We start from the raw sequence: 24,400 nt of genomic DNA, 5'->3' as shown, positions 1-24,400 counted from the left end.
CTTTAAAACAGAATTCAAAACAATACTAATTATGGTGACTAGAAAGGCATCAACATACAGGGATCAATTTAAGTGACTTTATGTGGGCGAACGTATTACTGTTGAGAATTCAAATCACTTCACTTTTCCTACAATTGAGTTATTCATCCCCACGCCAACAACTGGACCGTGGCCATGTGACATGCCTTGGCCAATGGAAATTGAGCAGACGTGGTACATACCACATCCAATCACAATCCTAAAAGGTATTATAAGTGTATTGTCAGGTCTCTTGCTCTTTTCTCCTGCCACAAGAATGAGCATGTCCTATATACTGGGCCTGCTCTAAGAGCCTGGATCACCAAGTGAGAAGACACAGAACAAAGGCACAGCCAACCAACATTATCTACTTTTAAGATACACAGAAAATGAATACTTTTTAGAACGAGTGAAGTTATTTGTAGTCATAAAGAAAACTAATATACTTTAAAGCAATATTTTGACTGCACATAATCCCTAGAGACAAAAAAGAATGACAAAGAAATTTTTTTTTAAAGATTTATTTATTTTATTTGAGAGAGAATGAGAGAGAGGGAGAGCATGAGAGGGGGGAGGGTCAGAGGGAAAAGCAGACTCCCCGCTGAGCAGGGAGCCCGATGCGGGACTCGATCCCAGGACTCCAGGATCATGACCTAAGCTGAAGGCAATCGCTTAACCAACTGAGCCACCCAGGCGCCCCGACAAAGAAACTTTAAACTCTTTTAGTCTTCAAAATTTTCAGAAAGAAAAAATATATACAAATAGAGAAGCAGTAAAAATTGTTTTTTTTCTCTTCACAATGTAGTGCTATAGAAGATGGCTACATCTGCAGGATGTAGAGCAATATGCTAGGGAGGTAAGAAGTGAGAAACTCAATGTGTCACATTGTGCTACAGAACAATTTGTCTTGATGGCAAATATGTTTTGACCATTTTACTGTTATTATGAAACTCGTATTAGATGGAACTGAATACAAATAATTTTAATGTTTATAATACTCTGGTATATTTTCAGTAAAATTCACGCAATACAATCAAGCTTTAAAACCCTATAATTATACACATGAATTAAAATATAACTAGGAACTTGTGATTTGTTTTTCTCTTACTGAAAATATACACATCCTAGGCCTAAAACCACCTACAAGCAGTTAATGGCAACCTCGTATTAAAAGCACTCTATACTTGGATTATAGTCTCTAAATAAACACTGTCCACTAAAAGGAGTCAGAACTCCCTACAAGAATAGCCAATTTCAGGGCTAAAGCAGGAAGCCTGGAACATCTTGTAATGCAAGAAAGCAAGGAGACTACCAAAGACCACTCCTGTCATGTCGAAAGGAGACAGAAATAAAGTGAATTAAAACACCTCAAAGAGATTATAAAAATTAAAAATAAAATCCACATCACTGGTCACCTTGAGAGGTTACTAGAGTACCACCAATTCAGTATTCTGAAAATTGATAACTAAAACATTCAGGCACATACTCTGCCTTTCTTGAGCAAGTTCTATTTCATAGTATCACAATACTTGATTAGGAACAATCATTTACAGAATTCCAGACAATCAATGCAAAAACAATGATATAATTAGGAAATAATCTTTTCTATCCCTAAGAAAAGAATGAACCTAAGCAATGATTATGAAAGATGCTGAGCCCACTAGGGAAATATCTGATGTGCAACTGTGTAATGGGTGGATGAGGCTAACAACAACTGAATCAACTAATCAATATCACCATCACTGAAAGTGACACAACCAGATGGTTTATGCCTCATGTGGTATCATGCAAATGGAAGAAAAAAGACTTCATAATCAAAACACTCAAAGTGAATTTAATCAGGTTTCCAACTACCACTTTACAGAAATACCGGACAACAGTAAAATACGTTAGTAATACAAGGATGCAGAGCCAAATTCAGCATATAGAAAATTCGACAAGACAAATGAATGGCTTTCTCATACCAGTATGTGGAAGGGGCTTAAATTTAGCCAACCAAAAGCAGCATGTAGACCTTATTTGGATTCTGACTAAAACCAACCATCTGAAAAGGTCATTTGGGAGACAAAAGAAAAACAATTTTTTTTAAAGATTTATTTATTTGACAAAGAGACACAGCGAAAGAGGGAACACAAGCAGAGGGAGTGGGAAAGGGAAAGGCAGGCTTCCTGCTGAGCAGGGAGCCTGATGCAAGGCTGGAGCCCAGGACCCTGGGATCATGACCTGAGCCAAAGGTAGACGCTTAATGATTGAGCCACCCAGGCGCCCCAACAAAAGAAAAAATTTAATTCCCTTTACCTCTTCCAGTTTCTCATAAGGCTTGTATCTTTTGTGGACCACGGTACATGAAGTCTAACCTCTTCTGTATCTTAATGGGAAGGGTAGGGGCAACTGTAACCATGAGGGCAGTAAGTGTAAGACAATATAATGACTGTTATTTCATACTCCACATGTATCCCAGTACTCTTCTAATCCTTACTTTGTTTAAAGATTAAGATCCTCATTTGAATATAAAATCGTGGGCTTGACTCTGTTCTGGAAAGTAGCTTCAGAGAAGATGACCTGGAGTTCATTGAGACATAATCAAGGGTTTTCATCAGAAATATATATACCATTTAACATCAAACTGCTGATCAATTTAGTGTTTCTCAAGTACAGGTATTAAATAGCCTTCTTCCTTCAACATAACACAAATGTATACTATTACTCAAATAAGTAGTTTTTTTTTTTTAATTTTATTATGTTAATCACCATACATGTTAGTTTTTGATGTAGGATTCCACGATTCATTGTTTGAGTATAACACTCAGTGCTCCATTCAATACGTGCCCTCTTTAATACCCATCATCAGGCTAACCCATCCCCCCACCCCTCTCCCCTCTAGAACCCTCAGTTTGTTTCTCTCATGGTTCGCCTCCCCCTCCGATTCCCCCCCTTCATTTTTCCCTTCCTACTATCTTTTTTTTTTAAACATATGTGTTATTTGTTTCAGAGGTACAGGTATGTTGATTCATCAGTCCTACACAATTCACAGAACTCACCATAGCACATAACCTCCCCAGTGTCTATCACCCAGCCACCCCATCCCTCCCACCCTACACCACTCCAGCAACCCTCAGTTTGTTTCCTGAGGTTAGGAATTCCTCGTATCAGTGAGATCATATGATACATGTCTTTCTCTGACTGACTTATTTCGCTCAGCATAATACCCTCTAGTTCCATCCATGTTGTTGCTAATGGTAAGATTTCATTCCCTTTAATGGCTTGCATAATATTCCATTGTGTGTGTGTGTGTATGTATATATACCACTTCTTCAACCATTCATCTGTCGATGGATATCTTGGCTCTTTCCATAGTTCGCCAACATCTGTCATTTCCTGACTTGTTAATTTTAGCCATTCTGACTGGTGTGAGGTGGTATCTCACTGAGGTTTTGATTTGGATTTCCCTGATGTCGAGCGAAGTTGAGCACTTTTTCATGTGTCTGTTGGCCATTTGGATGTCTTCTTTGGAAAAATGTCTGTTCATGTCTTCTGCCCATTTCTTGATTGGATTATTTGTTCTTTGGGTGTTGAGTTTGATAAGTTCTTTATAGATTTTGGATACTAGCCCTTTATCTGATATGTCATTTGCAAATATCTTCTCCCATTCTGTCAGTTGTCTTTTGGTTTTGTGGACTGCTTCTTTTGCTGGGCAAAAGCTTTCTTTCTTGATGAAGTCCCAATAGTTCATTTTTGCCCTTGCTTCCCCTGCCTTTGGCAATGTTTCTAGGAAGAAGTTGCTGTGGCTGAGGTCAAAGAGGTTGCTACTTGTGTTCTCCTCTAGGATTTTGATGGATTCCTTTCTCACATTTGGGTCTTTCATCCATTTTGAGTCTATTTTTGTGTGTGATGCAAGGAAATGGTCCAGTTTTGTTCTTCTGCATGTGGCTGTCCAATTTTCCCAACACCATTTGTTGAAGAGACTGCCCTTTTCCCCTTGGACATTCTTTCCTGCTTTGTCAAAGATTAGTTGACCATAGAGTTGAGGGTCCATTTTTGGGCTCTCTGTTCTGTTCCATTGATCTATGTGTCTGTTTTTGTGCCAGTACCATACTGTCTTGATGATGACAGCTTTGTAATAGAGCTGGAAGTCCGGAATTGTGATGCCGCCAGCTTTGCTTTTCTTTTTCAACATTCCTCTGGCTATTCGGGGTCTTTTCTGGTTCCATAAGCATTTTAGGATTATTTGTTCCATTCCTTTGAAAAAAGTGGATGGTATTTTGATAGGGATTGCATTGAATGTGTAGATCGCTCTAGGTAGCATTGACTTCTTAACAATATTTGTTCTTCCAATCCATGAGAATGGAATGTTTTTCCATTTCTTTGTGTCTTCCTCAATTTCTTTCATGAGTATTTTATAGTTCTCTGAGTATAGAATCGTTGCCTCTTTGGTTAGATTTATTCCTAGGTACCTTATGGTTTTGGGTGCAATTGTAAATGGGATCGACTCCTTAATTTCTCTTTCTTCTGTCTTGGTGGTGTATAGAAATGCAATTGATTTCTGTGCATTGATTTTATATCCTGCCACTTTACTGAATTCCTATATGAGTTCTAGCAGTTTTAGGGTGGAGTCTTTTGGGTTTTCCACATAAAGTATCATATCATCTGCAAACAGTGAGAGTTTGACTTCTTCTTTGCCGATTCGGATGCCTTTTATTTCTTTTTGTTGTCTGATTGCTGTGGACTTCTAGTACACTATGCTGAATAGCACTGGTGATAGTGGACATCCCTGCTGCGTTCCTGACCTTAGGGGGAAAAGCTCTCGGTTTTTCCCCATTGAGAATGGTATTTGCTGTGGGTTTTTCATAGATGGCTTTTATGATATTGAGGTATGTACCCTCTATTCCTATACTCTGAGGAGTTTGATCAAGAAAAGATGCTGTACTTTGTCAAATGCTTTTTCTGCATCTATTGAGAGGATCATATGGTTCTTGTTCTTTTATTAATGTACTGTATCACATTGATTGATTTGCGGATGTTGAACCAACCCCGCAGCCCAGGAATAAATCCCACTCGGTCATGGTGAATAATCCTTTTAATGTACTGTTGGATCCTACTGGCTAGTATTTTGGTGAGAATTTTTGCATCCACGTTCATCAAGGATATTGGTCTGTAATTCTCCTTTCTGGTACCCGTTGAGACTGATTTGTGACCTAGGATGTGAACTATTCTGGAGAATGTTCCATGTGCACTAGAGAAGAATGTGTATGCTGTTGCTTTGGGATAGAATGTTCTGAATACGTCCGTGAAGTCCATTTGGTCCAGTGTGTCATTTAAAGTCTCTATTTCCTTGTTGATCTTTTGCTAAGATGATCTGTCCATTTCAGGGAGGTGGGTGTTAAAGTCTCCTACTATTATTGTATTGTTGTCTATGTGTTTCTTTGCTTTTGTTATTAATTGGCTTACATAATTGGCTGCTCCCACGTTAGGGGCATAGATATTTACAATTGTTAGATCTTCTTGTTGGATAGACCCTTTAAGTAGGATATAGTGCCCTTCCTCATCTCTTATTATAGTCTTTGGTTTAAAATCTAATTTGTCTGATACAAGGATTGCCACCCCAGCTTTCTTTTGATGTCCATTAGCATGGTAAATGGTTTTCCACCCCCTCATTTTCAATCTGGAGGTGTCTTTGCATCTAAAATGAGTCTCTTGCAGACAGCATATCAATGGGTCTTGTTTTTTAATCCAATCTGATACCCTGTGTCTTTTGATTGGGGTATTTAGCCCATTCACATTCAGGGTAACTACTGAAAGATACGAATTTAGTGCCATTGTATTGCCTGTAAGGTGACTGTTACTGTATATTGTCTGTGTTCCTTTCGGGTCTATGTTACTTTTAGGCTCTCTCTTTGCTTAGAAGACCCCCTTTCAGTATTTCTTGTAGGGCTGTTTTCATAACACAAATACATACTATGTGCTCAAATAAGTAGTTTTAAAGAAACAAAATTCTAAGGCCGTGCAAGGAGAGTGAGTGTTTTCTCTGCTCTCAATCTCACCTGTTTCTTGGAAAGGGAAAGCATTTAGAGAGAAAAGAGGAAAGCATCTACACCCGTAGACAGCAACTTCAGAATCAGTTTGAATTACTCCAAAAATATTAAGAAATAAGTAGTAAAGCTTTCTTATTAGAACAGCAAAACCCCTTGATTACCACATGGTAATCAGATATTTAACCTTTGTTTTTTAATCTCAATTATGTAACTAACACCCCCCCCCAAAACACACAGTTTTCTTGCACAGTTCTCTAAAACAAAGAAAGAAAAAAGAAATATTCTTTCAAAAATATATGAAGTTCTGCTTGGGCCACTGATCTCAAGAACATCTGACTTCAATTAAAATAGCTAATGTTATAGTAAGAGTTACTGTTATAATAAGAATGTTATAGTGAAAATGAATACATATTAAATTAGAACCAATAAGCATTTGAATCACTGTTGTACAAGTGAAACTAATGTAACAATGTGTGCCAACTATACAATTTAAAAAAAAAAGAAAAGAGTTTGAATTGAGTAATATACATATTTTTAAGGCTAAAACTGTTCCCACAAGTCACACCTATCTTCACTCTACTACAAGGTGTCCCAGCATTTTATAGGTGCTCTACTTACCTAAAAGCTCAAAATGTAAATTACAGTAAGTATACAAATCAGGAGGAAAGTAGTATTTTGGGGGGTCTGCTGATATAAAATTAATTGCTAACTGATATAACCTATAAGGAATCGCAGGCTTTAGAGCTGAATGGAACAAGAGAATTTTTCCCTTCCCAGGGAAAATTGTAGGTTGCCCAGATTAATGAAAATATCAAAGCAATTACATGTAAATAATTAGTCTTCTTAAAAAAAAACTGATTTAAAAGACTGAAAGGGATGGCTATAGCACTAGGTATGAACATTATGGAAAACTGAACCCACTGCAATAGTGCATATGCAAACAGATGAATACAAAGCATCTACTATCATTTCCAAAACTTTATAGAGATTTGAATTAGGAGAGGAACAGCAAGAAGTTGAAACAAAGACCTCCACCTGTCTAGTCTGTGTCTGGTTACCTGATCAGATGTCACTGGATTATCTTATAAAAAATTTTAATCTATTCATGGCCAGCAGGTAGGAGTATGAAATTATTTCCCTTTCATCTGGTTCTGTGTTTTAAAAAAAGCATTCTGCGCTGAAACTCAAGACTGCTAGAAACTAAGAAACTAAAAGAAGGTTCCTTTTTTCCATTTATGTAGTGGAAATGGGTTCACCTTTGTCTTGTCCTTGCTATGTTATTAGTGGTAAAGGAAACTGAGGGCAATACTTAAAAGTAGTCAGAGATAACAGCAACAAATGAGACCATTCATTTCAACATTGTTTTTTGTTGATATAGATCACTACTCTAAAGAAAAAATAAACACTGGATCATACAATGTGTGGTATAGGTGAGATTTTTCAAACACTGGTGACTCAACAAATACTCTGTGAATGACAACTTATGCTCATTAAAAAAAAAAAAAAAAAGGAAGCTACCTGACAGCAGATACTTGATCCTTGTTATTCACTAGTATACTTGTGCCTGGAATATAGCCCGAATCACAAAGGGCACTCAAGTATTACCTGTTGCGAACAGTGAATAAAAGCTCTTTCTTTCGACTAGTCAGTAGTGTTTTAAAAGATGAGAAAGATAATCTTCAATGACATTCAATGTTCCTTCTCATCCATTCCTAATTTAATCTCCATTACCTGCACAATGTTGATAACTTTATCTCCATTTCATTTTGGCCAAACCCTGAATATGAAAAAAGAAAAAGGCCCACCACACTCATTTCTAGCCAACCAGTAGTCCTTGCTTATTAAGGTGTATCAAATTCACCTGTGGCAGCTTTTTCAAAGTAATGTCATAAACTTCATGACAACCCTGAAGAGTCTTAAGTTTCAGCAAGTCAGAGGTACAGCCCAGGCATGTATATTTTAACAACTTTCTCAGGTCATGTAAACCATGACTTGTGCATCATGGCACAAAATTCAAAAACTTCGCTATCTTTGAATCTTGTAACACACACACACACACACACACATACACACACACCTCTCTTTTACCGTAAACTCCTTAAATCTTTGATCTAATCAGTTTCTAATCAAACAGGTTTTCATGGTCATCTCAAATTACTCATACTTCTCAGTACCCTTCAATCTGTCATCATACCTCCTGACCATATCGATTTTCCCTCCATTTTGATGCAAATCTACTGATCTGACACTTCAACAACAAATGCTCTAATCCTGACATTCAGCTCAAATAGTCTTGCTAATTCCCACTCAAGCCCTGTAAACCCCAAACCATAATGGTATCTAACATCATTTTGCCCCGCTGAGCCATTTGGCAATCATTTTATTATGTCTTTAACTTCCTTATCAAATTTTCCATCATGGATTTAAAAAAACTTTAACTTCCCTCAAAGAACCCATCTCACCAAAAGCCCTTCAATCTCAGGTGACTTCACTTCTTTGGTAGAAGTTATTAGTACTTCTTTGACTTTTTGTTCACTTCAAAATCCTTATTTTTATTTATTCTATTCTTTTGTGCTGACTTTCTGAAGAAGTAAAAAAAAAAACATACAAAAGAGAAAAAAACTGTACCATAGAATCTGTTGGGTCTTCTATGATATACTACCATATAATTAGCAAAATTACTAGCCTTTCTTTAGGGAATTTAATACAGAGTCTAACAAAAACAATAGCTTTTCTCTGGTCCAATAATAAGCACCTTTAAATACAGACAAGAAAGTAAATATTCCATTTACAAAAGCAAAAAAAACTATCAAATATTTACTAAATTTATATGACTAAACGTAGTATTCTATTGAAAGACACAAAGATCTGAGCAAAGGAAAAGAATGGATTGGTATTGTACTTGTGTTGCAACATGTGACTATCCACCTGAAAGGAAATGAAAATGGGCACACGTGTTTTACAACAGACAAAATAAATTCCAGATAGATTTAATACTTGGATATCTTAAGTAAATGCGTGTGTGCATGTACCTATGCACACATACTTCACATATACATCTTAACAAAACACTGAGGCTACATGTCTAATCCTTTTAACCAAGACTAGAAACTCAAAAACTATACAAGAAAAGATAGTTGTATCTGAGTACATAAAAATTTGCTAGTTTATCAAGGAAATACATATCAAAGTGACAAGGAGTAAAATTGCACTCACTACAATTGGTAAATATTTAAAAGATCTAGAATGTCTATTTCAGACAGAAATGTGGAGAAAGGTTATCCCCCTATATTTCAAGTGGAAGATGTGAAAAAGCCTTTTGAAAAACAATCTGTCAACCTCTATTACAAGTAAGATTAGACTGAATCGTAAGAATTTGATATTTTCTGTTGTTAAAATGGTCAGTCAACAAATACACACACCCTACAACCTAGAGAAATAAAACGTAAGTTCCTAAAGATATTTATTTTAGGAACACTGTTTAGTGGAAAAAAAGGAAAAACAAAGAAATAAAGTAAATGTTCATTAAAAGAGGAGTACCAAAATAAGATTGGAGTATATTCATAATATTCATGTATTACACAATCATTAAAAATAATAAACTGTTGGGGGGACAAAAGGAAAGAGTTTCATCTTATGTACAAAATGTAAATAATCACATTTACACATTTAAGTATAATGTATAAAAGAAAAATGTCTGTAAAATTATTTTTGTTATTGTTAAAGTTCTACTTCTGACCTTTTGAACTTAAAACACTTTATTATTAATCACCGCCAAATCCAATGGGTTTTCATACTCCTTAATCTCCACTCCTGACCATTTTTCAGCATTTAAGAAGAAAATCAGAACAGTCTTTGAACTTCTAACACTTGGCTTCCTGACTCTGTCTGCCCTCTCTCCTCTCTCGAACTGATTTTTCTTCCTGCCCTAACATATGTATAGCTGACTTCTTTTTAGCCTTCTGGTATTCTGTCTTCTGTCCCAACTAATGATCCCCAACACTCTCAAGAATGAGAAAACCACCATCTTTCCTATTATGTGCCACTCCACACATCCCGATCTTTCCTACTCAAGGAATCCAATTCCAGCTGAGTGACGCACACATCTATTTCTATGCGTTTTTGGAATCTCATAATTCAGTATTACCTGAGGCAACTTATGTCCTATACTCCCAAATTTGTTTCTCCTCTTGCCCATAACTATCACTGATTCTACCATTCACCACACATGAAACTTGATTCTACCATTCGCCACACTTGAAACTTTAGTATCATGCTGGATTAACTTCCTATCTCAGCTCTTACCTGCAACTTTCCGAGTCTATCTCCTATTACCTGTCCAGCATCACTTTCAGCAATGCCTTTCTTTCTACAGTACCTGCCACCTGTATTACTACATTAGCCTCAGAGTCTCCTAGGTCTCTTCCTATTATTTTCTGACACCAAGGCATAAAACATAACTGATTATATCATATATATTTACTGCTACTTAATAACTTCCACATTTCACTCCAAAGGGATTAGCCAGGCACTTAAGTTTCCCATTCTATGATCTCAAAGTATCTAGCCATACAATATCTTTTATTCTTTAAATTTTTTATTATGTTAATCACCATACATTACATCATTAAATTTTGATGTAGTGGTCCATGATTCATTTTGTGCATAACACCCAGTGGTCCACGCAGAGCGTACCCTCTTTAATACCCATCACCAGGCTAACCCATCCCCCAACCTCCCTCCCCTCTAGAACCCTCAGTTTGTTTTTCAGAGTCCATCGTCTCTCATGGTTTGTCTCCCCCTCCGATTTCCCCCTCTTCATTCTTCCCCTTTTTTTTCTTAACATATATTGCATTGTTTCAGAGGTACAGGTCTGTGATTCATCAGTCTTGCACAATTCACAGTGCTCACCATAGCACATATCCTCTCCAATGTCTATCACTCAGCCACCCCATCCCTTCCACCCCACCCCCACTCCAGCAACCCTCAGTTTGTTTCCTGAGATTAAGAATTCCTCATATCAGTGAGGTCACATGATACATGTCTTTCTCTGATTGACTTATTTCACTCAGCATAACACCCTCCAGTTCCACCCACGCCATTGCAAATGGCAAGATCTCATTCCTTTTGATAGCTGCATAATATTCCATTGTGTGTGTATACACACACACACACACACACACACACACACACACACACCACATCTTCTTTATCCATTCATCTGTCGATGGACATCTTGGCTCTTTCCACAGTTTTAGCCATACAGTATCTTTTGAATCTACTCTACCCATCAGGTACATATATTTCAGGTCTATCATTCTAAAACCCCTGCTTTTTATTTAGCTCTTTGTTCCAAATATAAGTGCTGAAATTCTTCTATTCTTCAAATGTCATCTCCTTATGAAGCCTATTCAAATATCAACATCACAGTTGGGTTTTTTGTTTTTTTTTTTTCTCTTCTGAAAACTGGGCAGTAGCAAAAGATTATCAGACTAGAAATCAGAATGTTGATGGCTTCTTTCAAATGCTACTGCTTTTGACATCTGGACATTAAATCAAGCTCCTGAGGCCCAGTTTCTTGTTCTGTAATACAGAAATAAAATTAACCTACACACCTCACAGGTAGGTAGGAACGTATGGAAGACCATTATAATTTAAGTGCTAATGCTGTCGTCATATCACCTCTTATGTATACTTGTTTTTAATATTTAAAAGACAGTCTACACTTTACATCTAGCACCAAGCACATAGTAGCTATTCAAACGTATTTAAAAAAACTTCATGTCATAAAATATAGCATTCCCATTCCAGCATGAGAAATATAATCCACGCACAATTTATATATACTTACACACTGATTAAAAAAAAAAATCAACAACCCTTCTTCCCACACATAGGTTTTCAAGAAAACTATTGTCACGTGACATTTCTGGACCTCTGATTTAGTCCACCTGAAACCCAATTAGTTATCTGGCAGGTGGGTAGGGACCCTTTAAAATGGCTGATTAACTAAATAGTCGAAGAACTCCAAAAACTTTACAATATGTAGTATGTAAGTGATACAAAGTATCAGGTGACTGTGATGGTGGTATGCTGTCCAATCCAACAAATTTATCCAGCATTCATAGTTGAGCATTAGTGTTTTAGTTTACCTTAAAATTGTAAATGTTGACATCATGGTTATTTCGGTGACGTAAGACAAGAGATTAAAAAAATGAATATACAAGAAAAACATTTTAATTTTCATTAAGCTGAAAGATTTTGTTTTTTCCTACTCTTTCACAAAAGCAAAATTAATGATGGACAGTGTTCATAAAAATTCAAAATAAAATGGAAAGGGGAGTAGAAATGACCCATTGGTCCTATAGAAACCTATAAATAATATACTATGAGAACCTGAAAGTCCTTTAGTTACCCCTGAAAACCATGTTATCTTAGAGCATGTAATATCTTACACGAGAGAACAAGAAAACTACCTAAAATTAGTAGGGTCTTATCTGAAGGACACAAGAACCAATGTGAACAAGCACTCACTAGCCAAAAATGGGAGAATCTGAACATCAATACAAAAAATAACTCAAAAGTCTAAAACACAAATATGCTTATTTAAATCCATGAGTTCACAGGATAAGCCACTGTTAACACAATTATGTCACACCACTGGCTAATATTTCTTGGCATTTTATTATTTCACCAAAAAACTGCTCTCCTATCCAGTACCACATCTGCTCTTAGACGTCATATCCACACTCTTGTACATACCTGCAATTCATTTTTTTTTTTAAATCTAAATTTAAAACTCTACAAAACCATCCGGTCCTATACTTTACCCTACTGCTGCTACAGCAGGCTTCAGCCTTCCTAAAAGTCTGACTCTTTTAAAAAATAATGGCTGAATGCCAAGAACAAGCAGCACCAAAATAAAGTCACAAGCAACTGGGCTATATTATGGCTTAAGATAGGTATGGGTAAAAAAGGAGAGAATGAGTTAGACAGGAATGATGAACAGCAGTCGATGAGTAGCAAATCACTTTGTGTGTTCATTTAAAAAAAAAAAAAAAAAAAGCTCACCCTGTATGTGATGTTGCTGAGTTCCATAAACAAACATCAGGCAGCATGATGTAATAGAAAGAGTCCTGGACTGAGTGAGGGGACCTCTGTTCTAGTCCAAGGCCTCAGTTCCTCATCTGTAAAATGAGGGTGCTGAATTAGATATCTGAGAGGGCTCCTCTAGTTTTAACATTGAGGGAATCTATGGACAAATTCAGGAAGAAGCAATAAAATGTAGGACTTTTGTTAACAGTGAAGTTTAACTGTTAACATTGGAAACAGTGGGTGGGAACAGAGATGAAAACAATGTTCATAAAATTTTGAACTTCAAAGAGCAATTACTTTATAATTTTTAACTGCTAAAAAGGTTTTTACAATATACCAGCCTTAGTAGCATTATGAGATTAGTAATGAGGGACCAAATTATGACCTGAAAAATCCTATTCACCTTTGGCCAGCCAGACTGCCCAAGTAAATCTAGAAAATACTGCAGAAACACCTTTGGGCTAACATTACATTAAGTGATAAAGTGCCTCACAAGTGTCCCCAATTAAGTAACTGAATAAAAAGTAAAATGACAAGAAAAATGATTAGAGTAAATTAAACATTTAATTTTAATATGCAATAATTATGCTTGTGATATCCTTTTTTGTTAATGAGTATATTTTCCCTATGCATAATAATTTTTTTTTTCTGGTTAGCTCTCAAAATAGAACGTGGCTTCTCCTCCTGACAGAGCTAATTGAAATAATTCTTTTCCCAATGACACTTAGAAACATTTAAAAAGTGTTAAGTTCTCCACACTGAAAGAAATCAAGCTTCTACTAGTAACAATAGAAAGGTTCTGGTGCCTCAAAAAATTGGTGGTTGCCTAACTGCAATTACCTAAATAATGCCTGGTCCGAGTAAATCCTTCAGGGTCTAATAAACTGAATACTACGTTTTAAGTTGCTACATCAGCTGACATTCCACTATTTATTTATCCCTTATGCTGATGCCACAGTTCTTACCTGGCTGACTTAAAACTCCAGGAATGTAAGAACCAATAAACCCCTCTCTACAATCAAAAATCTGTCAAAAATCTACTCTTTTAAAGAACGTAATCTGTATCTTTTAAAGGATGTAAAGATACAATGAAACATTCAGTGAAAACAAAACAAAACAAAAAACACACCTTGTTTTATGCAAATTACCTAAAGTGATTATAAAATAAGTTGGCATACAAGCAATTCCATTAATTATTCATTTGAGCATTTCACCTTGGCAATATATTGCCTAATAAGTTATTCGGAATCACTAATAAAATTCTCTCTGGTTGGTAGAAACAAAGGCAAAAATAAAGCAGTCTTGATGGTAATGAAATCTGTTCTTGGCTAGTCTTAAAATGGTTGTGATATCCATGTACCTTTGAGATAAAATCTGTGAAGCAAAATTTTCCTTTACAATGAATTTATTTTCCATTTTAATTTAGGTATTTTGATTTACAATCCTAATGAGCTGATTAAAATAACCTTACACTTAATGGTAAACAACAGAAATCAGGACGGATATGCAAAGCATACTTTAGGGCTCTATTTTGAGCATGAGCTGTTTTCAGCAATTTTCTCCATCTACCTTACCACCCCCTCCATGACTTTTTCAGAGAAACTTAAACACTTAGCTTATTTACTGACAAGAATACTATTAATGATAAAATACTATATTTTAGCCAGTATAATACAGCTATAAACCAGCTCCTGCAAAAATTCAGAACTACTGTCTTGGGTAAATATTCTCCTCTAGGAAGGGTTGACACCAAGATCAGCAGCAGCTAAAGGAAAATTTGAAATTTAAATAACTAGTTGGTATGTTGCATGAAGCCCACTGATTATTCCTAACTAAATTTCAATTTGTAGAACAGAAACACATTTGTAATTCTTTCCACCACTTATAGAAGTCATCACATGGTATAATTTGCTCGAAGACCAAAATATCTCATTTAGTTATCAATAATAGAGAATCCTTGGAACAATGTAAATGGCTATACCTGGGTACAATATAGCAGCACAAATGCTTTGAAAAAGTTATATAATACCTAGAAATGGCAATTCTTTTTATTACTGCAATAAAATTGGAGATAAAAAAGACAAAAGACCAAAAATAAGTACAACTCAGACTATTTTGGTTACTAATATGAAGCCATTATAACATCATACAGTTTCATTGAACTTTTTATTTTCTAAAATATATTTAATAACTGCCTGGTTTTGTTGGAAATTCTTGTTTCAGGACGGGGGAAGAAATAACTGCCAATAAAAAAGAAACTGAGTTGATCAAATTAATGGCTAAAAATCTCACATCTCATTATTACAATTTGTAATTAATAATTTGTAATTATTTTAATATTAATGTTTTACTTTTCTCTCATCCTCACCTACTTAAAGTTTATTCTGATATATACATTTTAAATCTCTAGCCTAACAGAATAGATTTCCTAAGGGTAAATAAGGATAGGAAATAAATTAGTATTTTGTAAATGTTATACTTAATATTGGGTATTACATTTTAATGGCATTACACTTGTCTCTCAAAAATATTAGAAAAGAACCACAAAATTCTGGAACAATGATCATTTGCCTTTTAACCCAACAAGTCATTAACATACTATTACCATAAAATACAGATTTTTAGAAACAAATTCTAATTTAATCTGGCTAACAATTCTAGTATAAAAATTATGCAGCTTTCCTCTTTTGATAAATGAATACAACATACTTAAAAAAAATGTGTCCTAAGCCAAAATTCATAAATGACAACTGGTCAATTTAAAAAATGGAAAGAGAAATCTAGTATAGCCTCTAACAGTATTTTCAAAAACTTGTTCAAAATAAGCAACTCAAGGGATTCCATCTCCCATTAATCACACTTGACTCCAAGCACACTCTAATTACGTATCCATGCCCTCAGAATTTATGTATTATAAATGATCATAATGAGCCTTTGCTCTATCACTATGAAGTAATCAAATTATTTGTGTGGGTATGTTTTGTCTTCTCACTTTTGTTGTTCATTTTTATTTCTCTTTCTGCATCCTATAAAATTCAGAGCTCAGTGTACAGGCACAAAAAATGCCACTCATAAACCTTTTAAAGTATTTTCAAATTAAAAAAAGTATCAATTTTGATACAACCTATTAACAGGGAACTAATTTAGAAAAATACTACCTACTAGTATTTTTGTTACCTTTTATTGTGAAAATTTTCATACATACAGAAAACATTTTAAAAACTGTACAGGAAGTATTCACATGGCCACCACTAGGATTTAGAATTAACATTTCCTTCTATTTGTCTTACCATTCTCCCAACTGATCTTAACTTCTGAAGCATTTCAAAATGAGCTGCAAGTCCATATACGTTCCCCATATACACTTCAGCTTCTCTGTTACTAATTACAGCGATGTAATTAATACAGTGTTTCAAAGAAAAAATTTACATAAAATACAATGGATAGATATTAGGCTTACCATTCAATGATATACTCAAGTAACCCAAATACCTAACAGGACACAGGGTATTACCATCACCCTAGAAAGTTCTCATATGCCCATTCCCACTTAATCCCTGTCCCCAACACCCATGCAATCCATTTTTCTAAGCCCTGCCAACCACTTGTTTTTTAAACATTAGTTTTGCCTGCCCCAACCCAACACACAACAGGTAAATTTGCCTTTTTTTTTTTTAAAGACTTTATTTATTTGACAGAGAGAGACACAGAGAGAGAGGGAACACAAGCAGAGGGAGTGGGAGAGGGGGAAGCAGGCTTCCCGCCGAGCAAGGAGCCCAATGCGGGGCTCAATCCCAGGACTCTGGGACCATGACCTGAGCCGAAGGCAGACACTTGACTGAGCCACCCAGGTGCCCCAAATTTGCCTGTTTTTAGGACATCATAGAAAAAGAATCATCATTCTGCCCCAGTTTTTTTTTTTTTAAGATTTTATTTATTTATTTATTTATTTGAGAGAGTGAGAATGAGAGAGAGAGAGAGAGCACATGAGAGGGGGGAGGGTCAGAGGGAGAAGCAGACTCCCCACTGAGCAGGGAGCCCGATGCGGAACTCGAGATCCCGGGACTCCAGGGTCATGACCTGAGCCGAAGGCAGTCGCTTAACCAACTGAGCCACCCAGGCGCCCCATTCTGCCCCAGTTTTACAAAAGGCTATGTTCACTCAGCATTCTGTTTCAGAACTTACTCCAAGTTGCTGCAGGTATCAAGACTTTGTTCCTCTCTACTGCTCAGCAGTATTGTGTTGTATGTACAAAACAGTTATCTATTTTCTTGACAGACATCTGAACTGTTTCCAGTGCAGGGGTCAGCCACATATTTGGCAGAGTTTCTACACAGAATCTGGTATTCCACCACTGTGGTTCTTTCTTTTCCGGGATTTCCTCCCTCTTCCTCCTGCTGGACTCCCATCACTCTACAGCAGCTGTGGTATTTCTGAATTTGATCTGATTCCGCAAGCCAGTAGACTGCAAACAAGCCAAGAGGAGCCTGCCTGAAGCAAAACACCAGCAAGAGGAGAAACTCACCCCAGGGCCATTCCCTTTTTTTTTTTTAAGAAACCACTTCAAGTCCAGTTCCTACTTGTTTGTTTGCTCTACAGTGTCCACATGTTTTTCCACATATTGTCCAGTGACTGTGCTCACACTCCAGGAGGAGCCACTATTTCATTTTTAAAATTATAACTCCCTATTTTTCCACTTCAAAAAAAACTATAATCGACACATCTCTTTGTGGGTTTTTTTTTTCCCCCTCCTCAAGAGCTTGACTGATGTAGTCCCTTTCAATCCAAAGAGTCAAGCTAAAGCAAGAAAAGGCCTTTGGAGTGGAAGATGATGAGAGCTGGAGGAGGGAATACTGTAATTCTGTCTAGTCCCAAAGGCATCCCAAGATATGTATGCAGAACACACCCAAAGAAGCCAAGGTTTTGAGAACCTTTGACTTAAGCCACTCTTTGGGTCCCACACTAACCCTGAGGGGTGCATGCAAGGAGGAGGCCCAAAGCAGCACAGCACAGGCTTTGAACACCGAACTGGCACTGGAGGCTGACACTGCCCGTGCCACAGACAAGGAGAACTAAGCACGAAGATCACCTGTTTGAATTACAAAACAAAGCCCACAACATTCATAAGATACAATTCAAAATTATTAAACATACACAGAATCTGGAAAATCTGACCAATTCTCCAAGGCCAGAATGAGATACCAATCTTGAGATTACCCAGATGTGAGAATTATCAAACAAAAACGTTAAGGTAGCTATTTTAATCCATCCTCCACAAGGTAAAGGTATGTACTTGACAGGAAAGACAGAAGCTCTCAGAAGTACAAAGTATAAAAAGAACTAAATGGAAACTACAACTGGGAAAAATCTAGGGAAAAAAGGATTTGACAAGGTAACAAGTACAAAGGAAAGCAAACGCTAATAACTGATTTCCCAAGAAAGAAAATAACACAGATAAGAAAAATACCTAATTATAATAAAAGAAAAATTTCCTGACATTTTTCTTTAGCACTGAACAGTAAACAAAACACAAAACCTAGACTAAAATGCTTTAAGCCTTATTATTCTATCTCCTCCTGAGCTCCTGTGCAAGCTCTCATGATTCATCCCTGAAAAATATTCTGATTCTCTAGAATTTGTATGATACAGAATTTTAAAGAATGCTGGACTACATGAGGCCATCTGGTTCAAGTCTTGGTTCTGTAACTATGACAAATTTGTATGTGAGATGGCATCACTTCTCTGAGCTGTAATTCCTATTTGTAAAATTAGGACCTACTTAGTGAGGACAACTTACTTAGCTTTATGATGAGTCCTGATGTTAGAGAAGGCAGGTAGTTAGGTTCTAACAGGACACCTGGAGACCAGCGGTGAGGAAGTCCAGCCAGCTGTGGGGAACGTTAGAGGCCTGCCGGGCCACACTCCACATGAAGCCTGATCAAACCAGACCGGCCCAAGATGGTGGATGCCACTACGGGAAACCGCCGACCCAATCAGGAAGAAAATTCAAGAAACCCTGCATCCCTGCCCCACGTAATGAATAGTCCACCCCCTAGTTAACAATCCTTAATAAAAGATAGAAACCCAACCCCACCCCAAACCCCACCCCTCCCCGGGGCGTGCAGCCCACTTGCTCCAGTTTCCACCCATCCCAGCTCTCACACCTCCAGAGTGTGTACTTTCACTTTAATCAACTTTTCTTGTTTGTGTCATTTGTTCCCTTTGTTGTGTGTCTGTCCCTGAATTCTTTCTTGTGACAAGAGCCTTTGGTGACACATTAGGAACGGGGTCTGGGTCTCTCCCCCAGTTCACCTGGCAACACCATGATCTAATTTTAGGAATGCTCTGAGTGAGGGTCACTCCTATTTCCCCCGGTCTTAGCATTAGCCAAATTCTTCACTGCTCTGATGACTTGTTTCTGGCAGATAAGGAGAACCTACAGGTCAGGCAGCTATGACTAGCAAGGTCTAGGGCAACACTGTCAACAGATACACAACGTAAGCCACAATGCAAACCACATTATGTAATTCTGAATTTCTAGTAGTCACGTGAAAAATTTAAAGAGAAACAGGGGGCAATTATTCTAATAATATATTTTACTTAACCCAATAAAATACGTATGATATATACATATTTAACCCAAATGTGATCATTTCTTGTAACCAATATTTCAAAATCAAAAGTATATTGTCTTCAAAAACTAGTATGCATTTTACATTTACAGCATACCTCAACTATGACTAGTCATATTTCAAGTGCTCAGTATCACACATCACCAGTGGCTACAGTATATACTGCAGGTCTGGATGCAGAGGTGGAAGGGCAAGGGAAGGGGGACACAATGGCAAACAAGGGCCAAGGTGTCTGGATGAGTCACAGAGTACACGTGTGTGCACACGTGCGCGCACACACGCACGCTATAGATTGGTGGTGATAAAAAGGTCTGCCCTACATGGCCGGTAGATCAGAGAAAGTTTGATTTTGAAATAAATTTCCATCTCTACTATAAGTAGAGCCCACTCTAAGGAGAAAAAAAAAAAGTAGATAAATGACTTAACTTATCATTTCAAAATACCTGAATTTAAAGTATTTCTTTTTATGAAAGCTACTGTTTACTTCATCCTATCCACAGCTGTGGGGAAGAAATACCATATAGGGAATATATTAAAAGGCATTATCAAACAAAATACATTTCTCAATTAAATGGTTTTAAAGATTAGTGAAGGAAACACAAAATATACTTCAAAAGTATACAATATTCAAATCAAATATGTTATTGTGACTTAGTTTCTGAAATTTCAGCCAAAATATCAAATCCTTCCTTTGAATGAAAATAACAAAAAACCTTAAGTAAATTTACAAATACTGAAACCTCTGCGTATTTTTAAAACAGATGTAATTTCTTCTGTTTTGAAAGACAGTGTAACAATTTTATTCCTTAATTGTTTCTCATGCAAAATAAAGGACAAGTGATCTTTTTGAGAACCTAGGGTTCCACCCCAGTTTCATCTTGCCATAGTTCCAATCTTCTCAAAGGTGCAGACATTCTCAACTGTGGAAACAAGACCTGGTTCAGAGCAGAGTCTACAATTTATTACCTACGTGATTATAAACAGGAATAATGGATTCCTCATCTATAAAACAGAGATACTAACAAACCCACAGGTTACAAAGACATTTAAATAAGATATTTACTCTCTAACACAGAACATTCACTACACCTTCCATTTCTGTCTGATTTTAATGTACTTTATCATTTTTCAAAAAACTTTTAAATTAATCAAAATGTCTTTCAGTGTCTCCTACACATTTAAATTATTCCTATGTAATCTGTTCTAAATTCACAAACCCTTATGTTCCTAAGTCATTTTTTAAAAGTACCAGATTATAGGGGTGCCTGGGTGGCTCGGCTGGGTAAGCTTCAGACTCCTGATTTTGGTTCAGGTCATGATCTCAGGGTCATTAGTTCATGCTCCGCATTGGTTCCGCACTGGCGTGGAGGCTGCTTCAGTCTCTCTCTCTCCTGGAGTCTCCCTCTGCCCCTCCCCCACTCTCACTTGCTTAAGAAAAAAAAGTATTAGATTATAATGAACTCAAAATGATCCCATTAAACGTCTGACTGGAAATAAACATCAAATCAGACTGTCCTTTATATAATATAGTGAAATAAAAACTATAGTGTCTTTTTCTTTTTTAAAAAGATCCTCCTTGTAGGAGGAAAACAGTAATCACAGGGAAGGAGAGAAAACAGTCATTGTGAACGATCTCTGTTCCAATGAACCAAGGGAAAACAATCAAAAGATATGACTGAAAGCACTGGCTTAAAAGGGCAGAACATGGAGAGGAGAACAAACAGTGCCTACTAAAACCAAAACTTCCTGTCTTTTACATACCAAACTTTACTAAGTTAATTTCTTTTGGGAGCAAAAAATTAAAAGTAACAAAAAAATGCATTACTATGCACTAGAAAGATGCATAGATTAATGAAAGGAAGGAGGAATGGAAAAAAAGAGAGACTCCTCCTAATGGTTTCATTACACCCAAGAAACTTGCAATGGCCTGTAGTTTCAAATTTTATGGCTATATTGCTAATATGAAAGCATGTGGCCCAACCCTTAATGTGTTAGAATCTAGTAAGACTGAATTTAACAAGTCTGGGCAGTTTGAAAAGTTGGAAATAGTTCATAAAAAAAATCAGGGATAGGACACTTTTTAACATTATTCCATCAACCACCCATCCTTCTAACCTTTATGTGGGTTTTAAATTCTTGCTTTCTCCCTATTCTGGGTTCCTTGAGATAAGAAGAGAGCTAGGTTTTGTTTCTGGTTGCATGGTGCCTATATTAAGAGCTTATGGAAGCAACACCAAAATTATGTGAAGCATGAAGGTAAAATTTTAAATAACAAGAGCAACCCACTATAACAAGTTCTACTACAACATTTAATATAAGGCTTAAATCCATGTAAGAATCCAAGCTTTCTTTGACTTTCAGATGATAGATAATCACAATCTTTCAGGTCCCATTTTAGTTATATAAGCCTCACATCACGTAACAATCATCCAGCGGTAAAGATACAGGGGGTCAATTCCAACATTTATGTGCTCTGCTTTTCTGAATTACCTTTTTTTGTTTTTAATAAAAGATAAACCATACATTTTCAAAGAGACAACTGCTCAGACATATACAAAAGCATAAGCCCTTTTGAAAGAAATTGAGCCTGTACGTGTTTTCAGCTTCATCCATTAAGGGGGGGGTGGGGGTGGAGATACCCTAAAGACTTAAGAGTTTTTCAATGCAACCGTTTTACTACTGATTTGAAAATTAGTTCCCCATAGGCATAAATTCCCAACCAAAAGAAAATACTTCACACAATGCCATCTATATGGTAATGCTATTCTTTTTTCACATTTAATTATGCCACTTCAAAATCACAGGACAGTGAAAGATGATAAATAAGGACAATGAACTTTTCTACAATGACAAGAACAAATTTACAGACGATATGACTAAAAAGTAGACAGTAAAGGCCGGGGCGCCTGGGTGGCTCAGTCTTAATTAAGCATCTGCCTTTGGCTCAGGTCATGATCCCAGAGTCCTGGGATTAAGTCCCGCATTGGGCTCCTTGCTCAGCGGGGAGTGTGCGTCTCCCTCTGCCTGCTGCTCCCCCCGACTGTGTGCTCTCTCTCACACACAAGTAAATAAATAAAATCTTTTAAGTAAAAAAAAGTAGATAGTAAAAGGGAACAGATCACTGCTTCTTGGGAGCAACTTCTTGGGATGGTCACAACTCTCTGGGGCCTTATCTTCAATCTAGCAAGCCGTAACTTATATCAGTTCTCTTAGGACAATCAAGTTCTAGGAGAATAGATATTGACAAAATACACTAAACAATGTAAGAATGAGAAGAATGATTTCCTAATTTATACTGAGAAATGTAACTGCAGCCTGGAATATTCACTGATGCAACAGACGCCAGCGGCACCCAGGCCACAACTCCTCACCACTCAACTTTCCTGAGGAAGTAAGCAGCCTCTTTGCACAAACCCCTGAGGGTCATCTCTGGCCAAAGGTTAGGTCAGGGAGGAGTTGCTGAGGAGCTGATGTCCTCCCCACCCCAGAGCATAACTCCACCAATACGGAATGGGAGTTGGTAGACAAATTACTCCAGCTTCATTGCCGCTGGAGTGCAACAACTCAGAGGCATGTTCTAGTCTGTCTCCAGAGGTACCCACAGGGTGTGAGCCCCAAATGCCCACAACATGACCCACTCTTTAAGGCATCTGTCCTGCCTCTTTATCTCTTCTTACTTCCCCACCATTCCCCACACCCACAGGAACTTTCTGGGTTCATTTTTCAAGTAAAATAGTTTTATCAAGGGTCTGATTCCATTGAAATCAAATCTAAGACAACTGGTCAGCATGGTTCTTAGTAGGAAAATCTTACTGTTAAGCTAAATTAATTTTAAGAAGTTGTGGGATGACTACAGAATCAGAACAAGAGAAAATAGGAGGTCTGAAGGACTGGTCAAAAGAATTGACAGATTTTCTTGAAAATAAGTATCTTTTGAACAGTTCAAAGAAAAAGATACACAAACAGTTCTAAAACATACAAAATGATGCAAATCAGAACTATAGTGAGATACCATTTCTCATCTATCAGATTAAAAATACACACACACACACCCCCACCCTAAAAGTTCTGACTATACACTGTCTGCAAGTGAGTAAACAGGCAACCGCATACATTGCTGGAAGGAATATAAGATGCCATAATGTTTAAGGGAATTTGGCAAATTGCCTAAAAAAATAACATGGATATTTATGATCACATCTACAACTCCCATTCTTGAAACAGAATGGTACATCCATATAATGGACTATCACACAGCCATGAAAAGGAATGAGGACTGACTATACAGCACTATAAGATGATCTCCAATATAAGTATGTACATGGGTTTGCTTATATTTTTTTAAACTAGCACTATAGATAAAAACCAGTTATCTAGAAGGGGAGTAAGAAAATAAAAATGTATCTTACTTTGAAGTAACATAAACGTTTTATATATAATTACAGAACAAATCTAAATCAAAATATTTAAATTCTAAATACTAAAAATAAAATGAAATAAACAGACGTGACTATGTAACAAGATGGCAGAAAAATCATACAAGTGGATTTACTTCAAGTACTGTAAAAACGATACTTTGACTGTAAGCCTCAGTGGGACATAGGCCAAAAAAGCAATTTTTAG

At 36.7% G+C, this 24,400-nt stretch overlaps 1 protein-coding gene across 8 annotated transcripts in view; it reads right to left on the bottom strand.

Moving 5' to 3' along the window:
- The window catches only part of TBL1XR1 (TBL1X/Y related 1), a 173,661-nt gene that overhangs the window by 59,951 nt on the left and 89,310 nt on the right, over window positions 1–24,400 (bottom strand). For 2 of the 8 annotated variants that reach the window (XM_028100798.2, XM_028100799.2), the window contains one exon: window positions 13,122–13,237. The exons of the other annotated variants lie outside the window; for them this stretch is intronic. The gene's annotated coding sequence lies outside the window, so the exon portion shown is untranslated. The remainder of the gene's footprint in view (window positions 1–13,121; window positions 13,238–24,400) is intronic. 8 annotated transcript variants of the gene reach the window in all.

This window comes from Eumetopias jubatus, unplaced genomic scaffold (genome assembly GCF_037043125.1).
Source record: "Eumetopias jubatus isolate StellerSeaLion01/CBP00866 unplaced genomic scaffold, mEumJub1_p1.0 scaffold_1, whole genome shotgun sequence".
Taxonomy (NCBI): Eukaryota; Metazoa; Chordata; class Mammalia; order Carnivora; family Otariidae; genus Eumetopias; species Eumetopias jubatus.
The sequence above is the reverse complement of the archived record's forward strand: the minus strand, read 5'-3'. Positions and strand labels throughout refer to the sequence as shown.